This window comes from Callospermophilus lateralis, chromosome 10 (genome assembly GCF_048772815.1).
Source record: "Callospermophilus lateralis isolate mCalLat2 chromosome 10, mCalLat2.hap1, whole genome shotgun sequence".
NCBI lineage: Eukaryota > Metazoa > Chordata > Mammalia > Rodentia > Sciuridae > Callospermophilus > Callospermophilus lateralis.
This window is the reverse complement of record NC_135314.1, coordinates 75,252,875-75,259,305: the sequence shown is the minus strand read 5'-3', so window position 1 is coordinate 75,259,305 and position 6,431 is coordinate 75,252,875. Positions and strand designations below refer to the sequence as shown.

Sequence of the window (6,431 nt, the reverse complement as noted above, 5' to 3'; positions counted from 1 at the left end):
TGCCATAGTGATTTAAAAATGGAATGGGTTGCCTTAGAATTATTGATTTAGACCCATCACTTAGTATACCTATAGGTATACTAAGGGGGGCTTTAATGGTTAATTGCATTAAGTGACTCAAAGTCCTAATAATCTTGAAGTTAAAAAAAATCATGATTTTTCTAGATATAGAAAATTAAGTCTAAGAGTACATGTCATTAGTGCAACAGGATAAAAAGAAAAAAATTCAATTGATTTGTAATTTATGATACCTGAGTGGAATTCAAACATTGCAATCATATTTTAGAATTATGTGTACATAAATCTAAAAATTAAATAAGAAAAATTCTTGATATTCTATCATATGTAATCAACAAATGGTCTACAATAATAAAAACAAGCAGTATCTTCCATTGGTTGGATTTAATGATCAGAAAACTTTTAAAAAATATTTTCTTATAATTTCAACTCATTGGTTCTATTCTGCTTTTCTGGAGTCATCACACAGGTCCAATGGTAACTGTCTTATATAAGGTAAACAGATGAAGAGGTCTAACACATTTTCCAAGTCGATTCTTTAGTCTAATTATCTGCTCTTTGAATAGGATATAGTCTTTAAACATTTATTTTATACTAAATTATGGACTTTAAAATATATTATAAAATTGTCTTTTCAGTTTAGTCTCATTACCTTTGGTCTGTTCTGACTAATCAGCATATTTTAACATTTTTTATTTGTTCAAAATTGGCTTGATTTTGTTTTGCTTTTGAGATCTTCTTTTCTAGGTAATTTACTAGAAGATGGTGAGCAAACCATCATTCTTATGACACTTTTAGTTGAATGGACATCTTTATTTTATTGTAGCAAGGATTCATTCCTGCATTGAGTGAAAAGTTTTGCTAAATGATGTTTGACAGCATATGTTTAGTAACATTGAGAATTGCAATGGGTGAAACACTTTGGGGAAATAAAAGATACAGCCTCTGTTCTCCAGGAATAGCTCTGAGAGTTCTGTGATACTGTGGTACTTTGCCCCATTTCTCAGGATGATTATAAACCAAACTAATTTATCAGTGATGTGTGAAAGGAAGTCGCTTTCCACTGATGAAACCCAATAAAGCTGAACTCTATTGGAAGCTGTGTTCCTCTGTCTCTAAAAATGAGAAAGAATGAGGAATCAATCTTTTTTTTCTTTTTAGGTTTTCATCCATTTTCTTCTTCCCCCAGTTTTATTAAATTTGCTTATAAAATACAAAGGAGAGATTTTCTTTGTATTAATATTAAGTTTGCATAATGAATACTCTACAAATAATAATGTATTAGGTTTTGAATATCTTATTGCAAATTATCTTAAACTTTCTTTTTAGTTATACATGACAGTTCAATGTATTTTGAAACATATACATGGAGTATAACTTCCCATTCTTGTGGTTATATATGATGTGGAGTTACACTGATCATGTATTCATACATGAACATTGAAAAGTTATGTCCAATTTATTCTATTGTCTTTCTCACTCCCATCCTACTTCAATTCCCCTATTTCCCCTGTCCAATCTGGTAAACCTTCACTCCTTCCTGCCCTCAGCCTGTTGTGAGTCAGCATCCACATATTGGAACACTTGGCCACTGTTTTTGGGGATTGCCTTATTTCATTTAGCATGATAGTCTCTGGTTCCATTCATTTACTAGCAAATGCCATAATTTCATTCTTCTTTATGGATGAGTAATATTCCATTGTGTATATATACCACATTTTCTTTTTTCCAGGTTTAATAGTATTTTCTTTCTTTTTTTTTTCATATTTAAACCCATGCTCATTGAATATCTCCTTTTTCATTTGGGAGATAACAGAAGGGCCTGAAGCACATCCAGAATTATTCTGGAGACATAAAAAAATGGGGCTCAAACCTAGAGCCAGAGAAAGTTCCCTCAGACATGTAGCCCAGGCCAAGCACAAGATACTGCTGATTCCTTTTAGAAGTAAGTGAGATTTCACATCTGCTCAATTAAGGTACAAATTCTCCTTCGCTTCTGACTAGATGTTCACATGGTCAGGCCTTACTTCTCAGTATTCATGTCATACTACATAGGTGCCACAGACTAGCCTAGTAGCTACAGAACGGATTTCAGCTCTGGCATCCTGGGATTGCTGCTGCTGAAACACCAAGGAACAGAAAATAGTCTTCTACTACAGGCGAGGCCAGGGACATAGGCGGAGCCACAGGAAGTGGTGGTTGTCAGGAATTGGAAGGTCTAAGATGCTCCTCCTTACAGCTAACAAGGTAGCCTGGCAGTTTTATGATGCCCATAGAAAACACAAAAATGCCCAGACTCCAGAAACATGAGACCTGGAGAAGGCTTTCCCAACAGCAGGCTAAGGGTATTCAGCAACTGCCATATCTGGAAAGGAGCATTAAATTGTCTGAAATTTCTATAACCTTGCTCTGGATAGGGCAGGACAAGGCCTCAAACCATTTCAAAACTGTTCTGGCAAGCACAAGCATGGTAGAAATGCAACAGGGTCACTGCAGATCCAAGCACACTGGAGGCTTGCTATCATTGTATTTTCTTTTTTGTTGTTGTTTATACTTTCAAAATTGAATATTATCCCTGAGACACAAGGAAAATTTTAAATTTTCCCTTGGAGTTGTCAACATTTTTTCCCCCTGTTTTATAGGATCAATGTAAGACTAAAGTTATCAATGTTAGACTAAAGCATATGATTAGGCAAAGGCATTGGTATCTACTTCAGATCAATTTCTTAAGCTGGTTTTCTACTCATAATGGATATTCCATTATTTATAATTTATTTCTTTATGCTTAGCATTGACCTTGCTCAGTAATCTCCTATGAATTCAGAAATTTCCAAAAAATCTCTCAGCTTAATTTAATATGGAAATTTTATTTTCTAAGTTTTGGAATTAAGTTGTATCAGCTGATTGAAAAAGTCTTGGTCAGGAAGAAGGTGAGTTGAAGAAAAGTAAGCTGGAAGTACCTGACATCAGCCTTTCTTTGTGCTGCCCCTGCCCCATCTATCATGGTTTGGACTTTGAACTCCCTGCTCCAGGAGGCATTCACAGGTAGTAACTGGAGATGGTTGCTAAGTGAAGTTTTGGCAGCCAAGAGTAGAAAATGAATTTGTTATTTCTGAATGCTAAAAACATTTAAACATAAAAAGGTCTAAAAGTTAGTTTTAAAATATATGGAAATATATAGGTCTGCTTTAAATTATATGGAAATATGAAACCCTGAAGAAATGAACAATGTAGTGCAATTGAGTTATGGCAGAAAAATCTACATAATTTAGACTCAGATAGTTACATGTCTTCAATTTTCTGGCTAATTTAGGTAAAAATAGAAGTAGGTTACCTCACGTTATAGAGATAATTCTGTTTCCATTAATTGGACATTTTGTTCAGTAGATAGAAATAATCTATTTGGCTTATTTCAGAAATAATAATTTTACAGACCTGTCTTGGTTTTAAAATATAGTCTACTTCAAGACGTATCATATATACATGGATTGTAATTTCCCATTCTTGTGGTTGTACATGGTGTGGAGTTACACTCCACAAGAATGTAGTATGATTTTTGGAGACTTTCCTAATGATTGTGAGAGAGCTAGAAAGGATCATATCATGCATCATTTTGTTTACATTCTTTCATCTCCTTTTGTTTTCCACCCCTGATTTTGAATTTTCCATTGGAGTTGCCAACATTTTTTCCCCCCTGTTTTATAGAACAACTTCTCTCTCTACAAGTTTTGTCACTTTCTAATGCCAAGGCCCAAGAGGCTTGGCTCCATACCTCATTTCCCAACAAAAGCAACTCTTCCCATGAAAGGAATTCCTAAGCTAGATGCTATGAAAACTACACTAAAATTCTTATTCCTGATATAACAGAACTTTGGTATTAGAAGGAAATACTAAATGATTCACATTTAATTCATTATTTTCTCCATCTACCAAAAGAATTAGTTGAACTTCAATACATTTTTTTTAGCTTTTGGCTCAGTGAATTTACTATGTATATTTTAAAGTTTATCTTTTTTTTTTAGATGTTGATGGACCTTTTTTAGATGTTGATGGATGGTTTGCAACTCCCTGATGATTAGTGAGGTTGATCACCTTTTCCTACATCTGTTGGCCATTTGTTTATCCTCTTTGTAGAGATGTCTGTTCAAATTTTGTGCTCAGTTTAATTGTAGTTTGCCATTCAGTTGTATGAATTCACGTCTTTTGGATATTAACCCATTATCATATATGTGATTTGCAATATCTTTTCCCTATTCTTTAGGTTGCCTTTCCACTCTGTGGATTATTTTCTTTTTGTACGGAAGATTTTTTAGTTTGAATCCCATTTGTCTACTTTTGCTTTTGTTATCTGTGTTTTTGGTCTCATATACAAGGGGACATTTTGCCAAGACCAATGTCATGAGGATTTTCCCCTGAGTGTTTGAGTGGCCAGTTGGAATGTCCACTACAACATTCCTGAATCTTACCTGTTCCTTTACCTCTCTACCCATTGCTGACACCCACTAGCTTGAATCAGGGCTGCCAAAGTGCATGGTGCTGCCTGGATTAGGCAGTGTATTAGCCAGACCACTATGAATGATGGCCTCAAAGGCCTCAAAGGAAAGTTTTTGGTATCCTCTATCTTTAGGCAAGAGGGAAATTGTTGGTGTCATCATGGACATTCTTTGAGTGATTAAAAACCCACTCAAAGGGGAAATAGGAGAGATAAGTGGTTGTAATGATAGAGCAAGGCTCAAGAATTGTATCTCTCTTAATGAGAATGATACTTAAAAAAAAAAAAAACAACAACTTTCTTTAGACCCCTTAAAAGACCATGTCTGGGGGCTGGGATTGTGGCTCAGGGGTAGAGCACTCTTCTAGCATGGGCGGGACCTGGGTTCCATTCTCGGCAACACATAAAAAGAATAAAGTCATTGTGTTGTGTCCATCTACACCTAAAAAATAAATATTTTTTTTTAAAGACCATCTCTGTGCTGCTGTCAACAAAAGGTTCTAAGTTTAGAGCCACCACTTCATTCACCACCCATTTACTTCTTAACCTCATGAAGTCTGACTTCTGTCCTTATCAAGAAGATATATTGCTTTCAATAATATTAACGATCTCTTAATCATCAAGTTCTCCTTGTGACATTGACCTCTGATGACAGTGCTTTCTTGGAAAGCACCTCCTCCTAGCTTCCAAAAATCTATGCAGCTCAGCAATAGCACATTTTTATTGAGTGTTTATTATGTGTCGAGTACTTCCTGGGGTAGGAAAACCAAGATAATAGATGGTAGATGGTTGAAGAAACTGCAGGTTTAACTTTGATAAGCAAAGATTAAATCAATTAATATGAGGAAAAAATGTTCCAGTAGAAATAGAATGCAAGCTATGCATGTAATTTAAAATTTTTTAGTAGTCACATTAAAAAAGACGAAATACTGGGCTGGGGTTGTGACTCAGTGGTGGAGCGCTTGCCTAGCATGTGTGAGGTACTGTGTTAAGGTCTATAAACAAGTCAAATTGGCACCTGTTATTTTGCCAGAGAAATATTAGAGTCTGTAAACAAGTCTGGATGGTGCCTGGCAAAATGCCAGAGGGAGTGGTTTGTGAAGTAACAAAAGTGAGCCATTAAGTGTGGAGATTCCTTATTGGTTGACTGCTGTATCTATTTTATGCTAATTAGATAAGCTGTGTAAAATGTATAAATATCGCTCAGATCTTACAATAAAGGGCTCCCTCTCCTGCTGTATCAACGTACACAAGTTATTCGTCACCCCCCCCCCCCCCGGTTTTTTGCCCACCCAGCCGGACTGAGGCAGTACTGGGTCCAATTGTCAGCACCGCATATAAATAAATAAAATAAAGGTGCACTGACAACTTAAAAAGGGGGGGGGAAGTACATATTAATGTGTTTTCAATTGATATACCACAAATTCAACAGATAATCAATATTAAATTACTAATGAGATATATTATTTTTGGAACTAAGTTTTCAAAACCTGTGTGTATGTATTTTTACACAGGAAACCCATCTCAATTTAGACTAGCCACACATTAAACATTTTATAAACTGATGGCTGTATTGAACACAGATAATCTAGAGAATGAAAATAGAATAAACAGAAGAGAGACCACCTCCTTTTCTTTGGTTTAGAAATAATATGACATTTACTAACAATGGAGAATCCTGTCTAGTTATATAACTAGAAATGAATCTAGTTCGATTCTCAAAGGATACTCTCTATTGGGAATGAAGCTCAAGCCAGGGATAAATTAGTTGACGTTAATGACCCTCAACCAATTACCTTTTCAAAAAATAAAAGGAATGTGTTTGGTGACACTAATTTAGACAATGCAGAGTTGTACAAAGAATTATTTAATAATTTTTTCTCTTTTACTCCCCACCTCTGAATTAACAAATGTTAACAGT

General features: G+C 35.1%; 1 non-coding gene across 1 annotated transcript; it reads right to left on the bottom strand.

The window, feature by feature from the left end:
* Nucleotides 1–2,399: 2,399 nt before the first annotated feature.
* On the bottom strand, nucleotides 2,400–2,539 carry LOC143409052 (small nucleolar RNA SNORA9). The gene has a single exon (XR_013092566.1). It is a non-coding gene; the product is annotated as a small nucleolar RNA SNORA9 (small nucleolar RNA).
* Between the last annotated feature and the right edge of the window lie 3,892 nt (nucleotides 2,540–6,431).